Below are 15417 nucleotides of genomic sequence, written 5' to 3' on the forward strand. Positions count from 1 at the left end.
TTGAGAATAAGGTTCTTAGGAAAAAATTTGGGGCTAAGAGGGATGAAGTTACAGGAGAATGGAGAAAGTTACACAACGCAGAACTGCACGCTTTTTATTCTTCACCTGACATAATCAGGCACATTAAATCCAGACATTTGAGATGGGCAGGGCACGTAGCACGTATGGGCGAATCCACAAAATGCATATAGAGTGTTACTTGGGAGGCCAGAAGGAAAATGAATTTTGGGAAGGCCGAAACGTAGATGGGAGGATAATATTAAAATGGATTTGAGGGAGGTGGGATATGATGATAGGGAATGGATTAATTTTGCTCAGGATAGGGACCAATCGCGGGCTTATGTGAGGGCGGCAATGAACCTTCGGGTTCCTTAAAAGCCAGTAAGTAAGTACGTAAGTAAGTAAGTAAGTAAGTAAGTAATAATAATAATAATAATAATAATAATAAATACATAAATGAATGAAACACCATTTAAAGTTAAAGACACAGTTTTTGAAAACATGTTCAAAATATACCCTTCTCAGCTCCTATAACTTCTGTATAATTATAGAATTTTTTCATAAAATTAAAAACAGAAAAGCTACAAACTATTAGGGATAACACAAAAAACTTTACTTGAAGCAAGTAAATCCCGTAAAGACAAAGTATATGATTATGTCTCGTGACCAGAATATTGTACGAAATGGAAACATAAAAATTGGAGATTTTTCCTTCGAAGAGGTGGAAAAATTCAAATATCTTGGAGCAACAGCAACAAATATAAATGACGCAGGGAATTAAAATCAGAATAAATATGGGAAAAGCGTGTTATTATTCAGTTGAGAAGCTTTTGTCCTCTAGTCTGCTATCAAAAAGTCTGAAAGTTAGGATTTATAAAAACAGTTATATTACCGGTTGTTCTGTATGGTTGTGAAACTTGGACTCTTACTCTGAGAGAAGAACAGAGATTAAGGATGTTTGAGAATAAGGTTCTTAGGAAAATATTTTGGGCTAAGAGGGATGAAGTTACAGGACAATGGAGAAAGTTACACAACACAGAACTGCAGGCATTGTATTCTTCACCTGACATAATTAGGAACATTAAATCGAGATGTTTGAGATGAGCAAGGCATGTAGCACGTATGGGCGAATCCAGAAATGCATATAGAGTGTTAGTTGGGAGGCCAGAAGGAAAATGACCTTTGGGGAGGCCGAAACGTAGATGGGAGGATAATATTAAAATGGATTTGAGGGAGGTGGGATATGATGATAGAGAATGGATTAATTTTGCTCAGGCGGGCTTATGTGAGGGCAGCAATGAACCTCCGGGTTCCTTAAAAGCCAATAAGTAAGTAAGTAAGTAAGTAAGTAAGTAAGTAAGTAAGTAAGTAAGTAAGTAAGTAAGTAAGTAAGTAATAATAATAAATACATAAATGAATGAAATACCATTTAAAATTAAAGACACAGTTTTTGAAAACATGTTCAAAATATACCGTTCTCAGCTCCTATAACTTCCGTATAATTATAGAATTTTTTCATAAAATTAAAAACAGAAAAGCTACAAACTATTAGGGATAACACAAAAAACTTTACTTGAAGCAAGTAAACCGGTGGGTTTGGAATTAAATCCCGTAAAGACAAAGTATATGATTATGTCTCGTGACCAGAATATTGTACGAAATGGAAACATAAAAATTGGAGATTTTTCCTTCGAAGAGGTGGAAAAATTCAAATATCTTGGAGCAACAGTAACAAATATAAATGACACTCGGGAGGAAATTCAACGCAGAATAAATACGGGAAATGCCTGTTATTATTCAGTTGAGAAGCTTTTGTCATCTAGTCTGCTATCAAAAAGTCTGAAAGTTAGGATTTATAAAAACAGTTATATTACCGGTTGTTCTGTATGGTTGTGAAACTTGGACTCTTACTCTGAGAGAAGAACAGGTATTAAGGATGTTTGAGAATAAGGTTCTTAGGAAAATATTTGGGGCTAAGAGGGATGAAGTTACAGGAGAATGGAGAAAGTTACACAACACAGAACTGCAGGCATTGTATTCTTCACCTGAAATAATTAGGAACATTAAATCCAGACGTTTGAGATGGGCAGGGCATGTAGCACGTATGGGCGAACCCAGAAATGCATATAGAGTGTTAGTTGGGAGGCCGGAGGGAAAATGACCGAGACGTAGATGGGAGGATAATATTAAAATGGATTTGAGGGTGGTGGGATATGATAGAGACTTGATTAATCTTGCACAGGATAGGCGGCAATGAACCTGCGGGTTCCTTAAAAGCCATAAGTAAGTAAATATTCTTAGGATTATGTATAAAAATGTAAAAAAGAAATTATTCGGAGCATCATGATATCAGCACAGTCGAGTATATACAGTCACGAAGCTCAATACGTAGTAAATATGCATCCACAGATAGTTGCTAACCACTAGGATCGCTAATATCGCCTCATTACAGACAATGCCAAATAGTACCGGCACAGTCAATTGTTCCTAGGACCCTCACAACTCAAGCTTCGTGACTGTATATACTAATAATAATAATAATAATAATAATAATAATAATAATAATAATAAAAATAATAATAATAATAATAATTTATTTATTTAATCTGACAGGATTAAGGCCATAAGGCCTTCTCTTCCATCCTACCAGATAGCACATATAAATACAAAAAAGAAATACAAACACTGATGAAAATAATACAAATTAAGTTAAAGCCCTGTAGAGGGTCAACAGAGTCAAAAGAACACTATAGAGCTCTCTGCCGACACCTGCAAAAAAGTATTCTCATTAATCCACTCGTTTAGACGATTGAAGAATTTTCTACCCTTTTCCATGAAAAAAATGTTAGTGCAAACACTCGTGATGCCCCACTTCGATTACTGTGATATTCTGCTTACTGACCTAAGCGTTACTTCGGCGCAGAGACTACAACGTGTTCATAATATGTGCGTCCGTTTCGTCTGCAATATTCGCCGGGCTGATCACGTAACACCATCCCTCAAAATGTTGTCCTGGCTCCGTCTAGAAGATCGTAGGAAAATCCACTGTCTTTCCCTTCTCTTTCACATATTGCATTTCTCCACTCCTGTCTATCTTGCGTCTCGTTTTCAAAATTTAGCCACCCATCATAACCTAGACACACGATCACAACACTCCTCAATATTATCCATTCCCTCCCACCGAACATCCTCATATTCATCTTCTTTCACTGTGGCTGTTCCTCGACTTTGGAATTCCCTACCGAGTAATGTCAGGGACTGTCAGACATCAAACCAATTTAAGAATAGGCTAACGAAATATTTTTCTAACAATTCTTGTTAACAATAATAGCTGTTTCAGGTTTCTCAATGTTTAATGGTTATATATATCACAGATAAATATCTAAATTATCTCATTATTATTACTATTATTATTATTACTACTACTATTATTATTATTACTATTATTATTATTATAACTATTTCTTGCCAATGTTTATTATTGTCATACTAACAATATTTATCCAATTTTCATTATTTACTTTCATGTTGTTTTATGATCTAGATATTAATGTAATAACTATGTAAGCAATTGTATTCAATTAGAATTAGAGTCTGGCTGGGCGGAAGAGAAGGCCTACTGGCCTTAGCTCTGCCAGATTAAATAAATAAATGATTATTATTATCATCGAGCTAATACAGGAAAAAAGAAAGAAAACAGAGATAGCAATGATGATACTGATAACTGACAATAATAACAATAACAATAATAATAATAATAATAATAATAAATACATTACATATTAATTTTCAATTTTACAACAGCATAGTTACAATATTTACTATATGTCATGGGTTAAGGTGAAGTTGCGCAACCTAACATGTGTTCAACAAGCAATTCCACGAATTAGAATGTGATTTTTTAATTTAAATTTTAATTTTGATATTGTCCGACAGTCTCTGACATGGTCAGGGAGAGAGTTCCAGAGGCGTGGAATAGATATGCTGAAAGATGATGAGTAGAAGGATGTTCTGTGCAGAGGAATAGAGAGAAGGTACATGTTCCGGGTTCGAGGTAGTGAAAGGTAAACAAAACGAGATGCTAGGTAAGAGGGTGTGGAGGTGTGGATGATTTTAAATAGTAATAAGAGAGAGTTGAAGAATCTTCTTTCTTTAAGTGGACTCCAAGACAACAATTCTAGTGACGGTGTTACATGATCGAATTTTCTAATGTTACAAACGAAACGAACGCAGATATTGTGAACACGCTGTAGTCTATGGGTGTGATATAAGACTGAGTCGCAAAAGTGAATCTCGGTATGGTTCACATTTTCTGGTCTCTTTGAAGGAAGTCTTATACAACGTTACTTGAGGAAGACTGGATCAGTTTGAAAATCTCGAGGTAAAGAAGCAGCGTTTCAAACACCGGAGGTTCACGCCCCAGGGCTGTTTAGTGTATGGGGCATTAAATACTTCAGTACGTGGACTACACCACCGCGGCGGGATCTCCGTGGGGGACCATTCCTGGGCCAAAGTAATGAAAAAATGGGATGGATTTATAGAGAAAGTGCAAGGGAGCGGAAGCGGTTCTTTCAGGAAGTGCTCTCCCCGCGAAGGGGGTTGGCAACAGTTCTTCCTTGAGGGCGGAAGTTATATTTCGCGCCGTCCCTCTTAATTACCCCCATCTCGGCCGCGGCGGCCAGGAGAACACATGTCCATGGTTAAAGAAATACAGCCACGGTGCATGGACGGGATTACCAGTCAAGTCTCCGGGATTGTCTACCCACAACCCCGTGAAATGTTGAGGGGAATTCTTTTACACCAATGAGTAGTTTAATTAAACTTCCAGACTACTATCGAATTTATGTTAAGACTTCTATTTTTAATGTTCACTGTAAATACAAGTTAACACGTCTCTCCATATACAGGGTGATTCAGTACCTCTGCGACAAAGTCTGGGGATCGATAGATCTCGTAATAAGGACCATTTTTCATGAAACAACCCTTGGTCTCCGATGCCTCGTTTAGGAGCTACGCGACATCGAAAAAAATACAGGTTTTAGTGACATTAACAATTAATTATAAAGTTATTAATTATAATTACTCATTTACTCTTAAAATAACTTTGCGGACAGGTTACAAGTGAATGGTGAATTTGCAAAACGACTTAAGTCCACATTTTGGGAGTTCTGAGTTGAGAGCATGATTATGTTGCTGTGTGCAAGGGACATCGTTTAGTAGCAGAATGACTTTAATCCACGACTTTTGTATAGTTTTCCTTAGCAGCAGAATTATTGGTTAAGGGGTAAAACGACTTTAGTCCTGGACTTAAGTTCTTTGCCTGTCAAGTACTGAAGAAACTTAAATAATATGTAATTTTGATCATACAGTCATCTGACAAAATGTTTTTTGTCTGTTGTCATTGGTAATTCTTTAGTTGTAAAAAATGTATTACGTTTGAAGAACATAGCATGAAAATGAAAAGCAATATATTCAGTAATTGTGCTAAACTTGTAGCTGAAGTAAAAAGTATTGCAAAATGGAGCCAAGTTTAGCATCGAGAAAGAGGATTTTCTTGCTGTCACATTTTACTACATGAAAAACGTATGCTTGCCTAAACACCAGTTCAGGATATGTACTACTATCGCCAGCTTACCGTCCCAGCTTTCTCTGTGCACAACATGAAAACTAGTGAAATGTCCTTTTGTGTCTACCATGAGGGACAGGCCAAGAAAAGTCTTAATAAGGTATGTAATTTTCTCCTGCACACTACTTCAATAACTGTGTCCCATCTAGTATAATAAGAACTGTGGTTGTTTTGCGACAGTTGTCCGGGACAAAATAAGAACAACACACTAATCAAATTCTTAATGGTAATAAGTGCTCAGAAACATTTCTTCAACATCATACTTTTCTCCATCAGTGGTCTGTGCTCTTGTGATTAACAAATTGTTCAAAACAATGTTGTTCAACAATTGCAATAAGGTTGTTTTATGATTTTTGTATAAATACATTCAGTTAAACATGTTTATGTGTCGGTAACATAATAATTATGACGCATGGTTTAAAGTTAATTTGCAGAACAACTTATGTCCTGAAGATAATTAAATTTTTTACGACCTGAAGAAGAGTACAAAAGTATGAATTTCTACACTACTTACTTACTTACTGGCTTTTAAGGAACCCGGAGGTTCATTGCTGCCCTCACATAAGCCCGCCATTGGTACCTATCCTGAGCAAGATTAATCCAGTCTCTACCATCATATCCCACCTCCCTCAAATCCATTTTAATATTATCTTCCCATCTACGTCTCGGCCTCCCCAAAGGTCTTTTTCCCTCCGGCCTCCCAACTAACACTCTATATGCATTTCTGAATTCGCCCATACGTGCTACATGTCCTGCCCATCTCAAACGTCTGGATTTTATGTTCCTAATTATGTCAGGTAAAGAATACAATGCGTGCAGCTCTGCGTTGTGTAACTTTCTCCATTCTCCTGTAACTTCATCCCTCTTAGCCCCAAATATTTTCCTAAGAACCTTATTCTCAAACACCCTTAATCTCTGTTCATCTCTCAAAGTGAGAGTCCAAGTTTCACAACCATACAGAACAACCGGTAATATAACTGTTTTATAAATTCTAACTTTCAGATTTTTTGACAGAAGACTAGATGACAAAAGCTTCTCAACCGAATAATAACACGCATTTCCCATATTTATTCTGCGTTTAATTTCCTCCCGAGTGTCATTTATATTTGTTACTGTTGCTCCAAGATATTTGAATTTTTCCACCTCTTCGAAAGATAAATCTCCAATTTTTATAGTTCCATTTCGTACAATATTCTGGTCACGAGACATAATCATTTTTATACTAAAACTATTTGTCCTGCATATTTCTTACACATAAAAATTATATTGTAACAATATATATTGTTCAGCGAGGCCAAAAACAGTTTTCTTTAATTTTCTCGAAACTACTTATAGGAACTTAAATCGTTTTGCAAATTCACCATTCAAGTGTCCTGTCATTTTGCTGCCCTGTCAGAATGGAGCATCCTTCGGAACATGAATGGCACATGGTAACGGCCATCCAGACAGGAGAGATGTCACGTTGCAGTGTGACTATAGTACTGCAGAGTGCAACATTGAAGGACTGAGCTGGTTCTTACCACTGGCAACACTGTATTGTAAATAAATGCACTCCTGTGATCGTAGCTCAAGGTATTTTTATTTCACTCTAGAAATTCTGTACTCGTGTGTTACATTATATTTCCTCATAATTTCGTAATAAATTATTGTTTATCATATTTATTGTCATTTTACTGCGTGTTAACTACAGTGACAAAAACAGTAAACTTTACATTACAGTAGACTACTAAGACATTCTATGTCGTGCGGTGTTGCCACATTGTGAAAATAAAAAAAAATTCGGATGAAATTCTGTCATTACCATTTGCTCTTCATTTTCATCCCGGATTGACACGATGTACCCCGTGACCGCGAATTTGAGGACACTCTGTATATGATGCGAAATGGCGTAGAATCGATGGAATAGAAATATAAACAATTTAATTACCTGGAGGAAACCATCCAAATGTCCTCCACAAACCTTGCAGGATCTGCTCTAAATTTACCTACTCACCCACGCATTCATCTCTCTATACTGTACGTTCCCTGTCTAACTAGCTATTCAATACCCATTCACTAAAATGTTATAGTAGAACACATTTTCTGTCTCACTTTAACTGCACAGAACCACACATACTTACGCGTATGTTTACAACTATGGCGCAAAGTTATGTGTCGGACTTGCTGGTATAAAACACAAAAATCTAGCTATCTTAAAATGGTCTCATTTATTCTTCACCGTAAAGAATATACATATAGTGCATCAGTTTGTTATTTATTATAAAGAGTGTTAATTACTATGTGGTAAGTCTTTGGGGAATGGACAGAGTTTCTAAAAGAACAATTGAAAAAGTTCATATAAATAAAGAGAATCACTTCATTAATTAAAGTTTACTGTCTGGCGTCACAGGTAATCATAAAAGGTCCAGAAAATACCATAGAAATAGATTTGAACAAGGCATGTATCATTACACCCTCTGCAACGCACGCTACAATTCGACAGTGTTTGGGTAAATGGAGATAAGTAATAAAAATGATTTTCCAGATGAATTAAAATTAAACTTCTGATCCTTATTGCAAATAATTTTCTACATAAATAAAACACACCAAATGCTATTATTATTATTATTATTATTATTATTATTATTATTATTATTATTATTATTATTATTATTATTTTTTGCATTCATTTGTAAAATTTAACTTGTGTATTCACCTGGGGAACAAAACTCCATTTGCACAAAAAACGACAACCCCCTTTATACGAACACCATCGAATTTACGAGTATCCACTTCTACGGAGTAGGCTATACTCTGTTTTTAATACAGAGGGAAATTTCCCGCTGAAATTTCAAACAGTCTGACCAGCTCCTTTTCGGCCGGGCTAATGTATAGGACGTTTCAGAACTAAGTTTACAAAAACAAATTCAACTAAATGAATATGTGAACGCAAAATACGTAACTAGAGGTCTACATTTAAAAAAAATCATCTAAAAATATTATACAGCTATTTATAATTCCCTCAATTTTCTCGTTGTCCTTAAAAATTCGTTGCAACGGGCAACAATGCCGTCACGTTGCATGAAATATTTCTTATTGTACTTTTCTGCTGTACTAGAATCCAATAGACGACGCATATATCAGATCACTTATCTGTGGCACGCTAAGTATACCTATTCATAGAACATCTTGTTATTCATCATCTTTTACAGTATCCACCTCGCGTCAATGGAATTCCTTGTCACAAAGTATTAGGGGCTGCAAGACAATAAACACCTTTAAAAACAGCTTAAAAGATAACCTTATTAGCATTTCACTCTAATCTTACTGATTTAAACTATCACTGACTACATTGTTACTTCATTCTTTAGACATCATCCTGATAGTGCTGTATTTTCAAAATTGTCTCATAATAATCTCTTTCTATTATCTACTATTATTTGAAATATATTAACATTCTATGTATTTTAGCTTAATTCTGCTACACAGTTTATTTCAGTGTCTAATTAATAGTTCATAGTATTTTGTTGTTTAATTCGTATATAACTCATGTAACTCTCACTTAATCAAATTGTTGAATTTTTTGTAAGTTCATCCATATGTATATACACTTTTTGCTGGTTGAGTGGAAGAGAAGGTCTTACGGCCTTAACTCTGCCAGCTAAAATAAATAATAATAATAATAATAATAATAATAATAATAATAATAATTATTATTATTATTATTATTATTATTATTATTATTATTATTATTATTATTATTATTATTATTATTATAGCTTTTAGTGCTTTCTGCAATGAAGAACGTGAAATTTTATTTTTTAGTTTTTCGTATTTTGCAAAATATCATCTAAACTGAGGATAAAGCCTTCTTTATATAAACCAAGTACTGTCCGTTTTAAAGCTTTCTGATTAAATTAATATATCCTATGTTGTAACAGGAGAGTTGCGATTACGCTTTTAAGACTTTCTCCTGATTTATTTTCTTTCACACAACCGTCGCAGTTTTAAACACGCCCGTCGCTTTGAGTGTTCTCTCCAAAACATGACTAACGGAAATTGATTGTCCTCCATTTCCTGCATTGTTATATTCGCTCCGAAAATACAAATAAACACGCCACACGACTTCCTTGGTATCAGAGGATACGTAATGAACACTCTAAATAGAAAGTAATTACTAAGCACAGCAACATCAGTACAGAAATCACAATATCCACCATCTTAAATGAAAAGTAATTGTAAATGACAACTTGGCTAGATTACAAGCAGGCCTAGACTGAGGGAGGATAACAAAAAACGTTAATGTGTTGTAGGAACATCCTGTCAAACAGGTATATGGTAGTAAGTAGCACATCTTCAACCCCTCTTGTTCTTAGTTGGTAAAGTTCGATTTAACATTTAAACTCAACGGCGGGAAGTTTCCTTCTGTATACTAAACAGAGTATAGCATAGGAATGACGTTTGCGTTCGTCATTTATGAGAATAATAAAAAGAAAATAACGAAATTATTGCGACGATAAAGAAGTTAGATATCGCTTTGAAGAGATAGCGGGGAAGATTCCCCTATTGCACGTATAAACAGACGACACATCTTTCTTTACATACAGGGTTTGTGAAATCTACTTTGAATTTCAAATGTGATCTCATTTCTTTGTTTTCTTAAAAGCTTCTTTTACGTTTACTTTTATAATCTAAACCTTCTCTCGCGTGTGTCAGCAATTTCAGGAATTACATGACGACACTCCATGCATTCGCACCCAGATTCAGCTCCATGCTGGAATAAATCCGGGATAATTCCTTTAGCAATATTCTGTTTCATCGAAATGCTTTCACTCTAGAACCCCTCGGGGCTTACATATCAATGTGAAGTGATTTGGTTTTACTTCCCTTATGCAGCCCTATGACATTTTTTGTATATGTAGAAGTAAATCTATACTAATAATAAATCTGTAGCCGAAATTTTTCTGGTAATTTTCGATTTTCCAAAATTAATTGGTCCTAACATATATAATTAACCACCCTGAAACCGAAAATCGCTTTTTTTTTTAATTTTTGTTTGTATGTCTGTCTGTCTGTCTGTCTGTATGTTTGTTACCTTTTCACGCGATAATGGCTGAACGGATTTCGATGAAAATTGGAATATAAATTGAGTTCGTTGTAACTTAGATTCATAGGCTATATGGCATTCAAAATACATTATTTAAAAGGGGGGTTATAAGGAGGCCTGAATTAAATAAATCGAAATATCTCGCTTATTATTGATTTTTATGAAAAATGTTACATAACAAAAATTTCTTTAAAATCATTTCCGATAAGTTTAGGCTTTGAAACATTTTGATAGGACTGATATTTAATGAGATAAATGAGTTTTAAAATTAAAATAACTGCCATCTAAGGCCGTGTAATGAAATAAACAAATGACTTCGTCTATAAGGGGCCTTGGTCAACAACAATCGAAAGCTATGAATCATAGCCTACAGAAAATGTTTCTGTGTTCGAATGAAGCAATATCGGAAGCTAAATTAACCGATTTGTATAATTAATTATTATTTCACCATTGGAAAGTGTAGTTTCTCTGTATGGACATAATGCTATAATGTTATTACAGTAACTTCGGAGTGAATTGAGGACAGGTAAGATTAAAATAGCTTCTTATGCACAGAAAACTTGATAGGCTATTCTGTGTATTCGTTTCCTGTATTTCTTAAAATAATGTTTATCTCAGAGAATTAACGACCAACGAGAGTGTATTGATTTAGTATGCAGTAATAATACGTAGCTTAGCATTTCATTATTTTATAATCCAAATTTTAACTATGCTCAATTGAATCGAGCTAAAATACATAAAATACATATGCATTAAATGCAATGCAAAAAATTTGGGTAATGAGCCAAGCAGATTATGTTGCCCTGTTGTAAAATAAAATTTGTTCCTCCTGAGATTCAAGAGCCCCATAACAAATTGAAAACTTACTTATCGGGGTATATCCGTTATCAACACACTTTTTATATAATATAATATAATATAATATAATATAATATAATATAATATAATATAATATAATATAATATAATATAATATAATATAATATAATATAATATAATATAATTTAAGTTATTTAAGTTATTTGAAGGGTTCAGAACCATAGTGGACCAAGCGCATTTACTGAATAACGTAGAAAACAATAGTTAAAATTAAGTTATTACCATAATTCAATGGAAACATATAACAAGTAAAATAAAGTATACACATTAAATGTAAATGATGTCAATGTTCATTGAACTATGGATGCATGTAATAAAAATTAAGAAACATGTTAAAGGAATTGTCATTGCACCAAATGAGTGCTCTGTGGACCAAAATGATTCCATTTTAATTATTTAAATATAATTTAAATTAAGTAACATATTAAACGATTTATCCTTCTATCAAACACGAATAGTCCCTGGATCAAATGTCCTATTTTAATTATGTAATTACTTTATATTTATTTCTAACGGGTGCAGCGGAGCGCACGGGTACGGCTAGTTACATATAAAATTAAAACATAATGGAAACATCATAAATGTTCAGGGATACCCAGAGGAAAAAAAAAAAAAAGATCGTTTGGAAGACCACCAAGAAAATGGTAGGAGAACGTAACAGGACATTAGACCTAAAACTGGAAAATTGTTATTATTATTATTATTATTATTATTATTATTATTATTATTATTATTATTATTATTATTATTATTACTTCCCTAAAATTTAATTATTCTCTTAGTAATGACATAATTACTAAGAAAGATTGTATTAGAGATCTTGGTGTCTTACTTGATTCTAAACTATATTTCCATGATCATGTGCAATACATTTATACCCATTCATTAAGAATGCTTGGTCTAATTAGATCTATAACTTATTCTTTTTCTACTCCCATGTGTCTATTAATTTTGTACTATACATTGGTTAGATCTAAGCTTGAATATGCACCTGTTGTATGGAACTCCATTACTTCCACTGACTCGGCTAAATTGGAGAATATTAAATACAATTATTTTCTTGTGTTCTTATAGATTTTTTACCCAATTCCGATTAGAAATATGAGATTCATTGCAAATATTTTAATTGCTGCAGTTTATTTACCACACGTCAGGATCTTGATTATTTATTTTTTTGTAAAGTCATTAAGGGTGATATTGATTCTGAATCATTCATAAGCAATACCAGTCTTCGTATTCCTGCTAAGGGTTTAAGTTTTCATAATTTTTTTTATAATAGAAATTATAAATCTCTCTCTCTTTTCCGGTCTGCAGATGTATAAAATATGCTAATTTGCATGGATTGAACTTTTATCCATTTAATGTGTAGTATATACTTTTTGAGTTTTATGTCAGTTGTTATTAATTTATGTCTTTTGTTTAGATATGTATCATAATATTCTCGTCACCTTGCATAGCTTTGTAATACTATTTACATGATTCCATTCTTTATTTATATGATTCCATTAATTCATTTGTAATTATAATTTTATTTAATTGCCATTATTTTAATTATTCCATTGTACTTTTATTGTAATTTATATCATTGCTAATGTTTTTGGTATATTGTCTTTGTGCTGAACTGTAATTGGCCACTGTCTGTTGTACAGCACATTAAATATAAGTAAATAAATTATTATTATTATTGTTATTATTATTATTATTATTATTATTATTATTATTATTATTATTATTATTATTATCATCTTCGGGCCCCTTCGAATGGTTTAAGATTTCAAAAAAAATTTTATACCTACAAGCCGAAATATCTCTCTCCACTTGTCAGATGCATTAAAGCTGCCAATTTACATTGTATTAATTCAGATCCGTTTAAAGTATAGCTTGCTGTTTGGTTATTTTTATATTAAGTATACACATCAAAATCACATTCATTTCAATTTCATTCGTTTGTGTTGTTTTTGAGCTATTCTGTATCATGTAATATGCAGTTATATATTCATTTTGTCATTATTGTTTATTTGTAATTGTCTCTAATTTAAATAATTATTTGCATGCACTGTTTATGTAATTCCTTGCGGATTGTAAATCCTGTGCCAACTTTTATCTTGTGCTGAACTGTTATTGGCCCCAGGCTGTTGTACAGCACAATGAATGCATAAATTAATTAAATGAATGAATTAAATTAAATGAATAATTAAATAAGTTAATTAAATTAATTAATTAGATAAATAAATTAAATAAATAAAATTAATTAGATAAATAAATTAAATAAATGAAATTAATTAATTAATTAATTAAATTAGATAAACAAATTAAATAAATAAATGAAATAAATAAATAAATTAAATAAATAAATAAATTAAATAAATAAAATAAATTAGTTAAATAAATAAATGAATTAAATAAACAAATTAATTAATTAATTAAATTAATTAATTAGATACATAAATTAAATAAATAAATGAAATAAATAAATGAAATAAATAAATAAATAAAATAAATAAATTAAATAAATAAATTAGTTAAATAAATAAATTAATTAAACAAATAAAGTAAATTAATTAATTTAATTAATTAATTAATCAAATTAATTAAATACATATATCAATTTCTTTCTTTCTTTCTTTCCCTTAGTTTAACCTCTCCATTTTAGGTTCATTTACACGACCCACGCCACACGGGCCTTACAGGGCCGCGACCTGTCGGGAGAGGAATTAATCTATGGATTACATACATACTTTTTTGACCACATAAGGACATGGAGGGCCTCCCCGGATGAGGGATCAGCTCAATGCCAGGGCCACCTCTGATACAACACAAACATTTAAGACATTACACAGCATTCACTCACACATATGAAAGGATTAAGGGAAGGATCGCCGTCCATGACCGGACTTTCAAGAGGTACAATCCCGGCATTTGCCTGGAAATAACTGAGGAAACCATGGAAAAGCTCAGTTAGGATTGCCGGCCCCTGGGATCGAACCCCGGACCTCCCGAATGCAAGGCCAGCCCCCTACCACTCCGCTAGCCCGCTCGGTCATATATTAATTAAATACATATGTTAATTAAATTAATTAATTAATAAAATTAATAAATATTATTATTCATTACTTATTTATTAGTGATGCATCAAGAAATAAAGAATTTTATTAGTGCATATTTACTGGCATATTTTAAGACCTTTAAAGGCATATTAGCATGCATATTTAGTAGGTTTTTAGGGCATGAACTTTCTGGCCCTTGTTATGAAATATGAAATTTGTTAACGTTAATATTGCATTCAACAAATCGTGAATCATGAGAGCACATGTTCCCAATACAGGCAGCAGGCATGATTTGGAATACATTTTTTCTGCCACTATTTATTATTATTATTGTTATTATTATTATTATTATTATTATTATTATTATTATTATTATTATTATTATTATTATTATTTCTCCTACGTTCTTAAATTATTCACAAAGATCGGAGGGATGAGAATTTTTTACTCTTGGTTATTTAACAACATTGTATTAACTACTAGGCTACATAGCATTGGTGGAATTGGCGATAGTGATATGATACTTGGCGAGATGAAGCCGAGGATTCGTCATGTTATTGCCTGACATTCGTCTTACAGTTGAAGAAAAAATTCTGAAAAACCGATTTCTGTAATCGTTACGAGCGGGAATTGAATCCAAGCTCGAGCGGAGCTACAGATTAAATGAAAAATAATATAATCGAAAAGTCAGATGACCGAGTGACTGAATGGAATTGTCAATGCGATGTAATGTAATAAACGCATCTAATTTAAGGGTTACAATTTATATTCATTGCTTTC

The sequence above is a fragment of the Periplaneta americana genome, chromosome 6, assembly GCF_040183065.1.
Source record: "Periplaneta americana isolate PAMFEO1 chromosome 6, P.americana_PAMFEO1_priV1, whole genome shotgun sequence".
Taxonomy (NCBI): Eukaryota; Metazoa; Arthropoda; class Insecta; order Blattodea; family Blattidae; genus Periplaneta; species Periplaneta americana.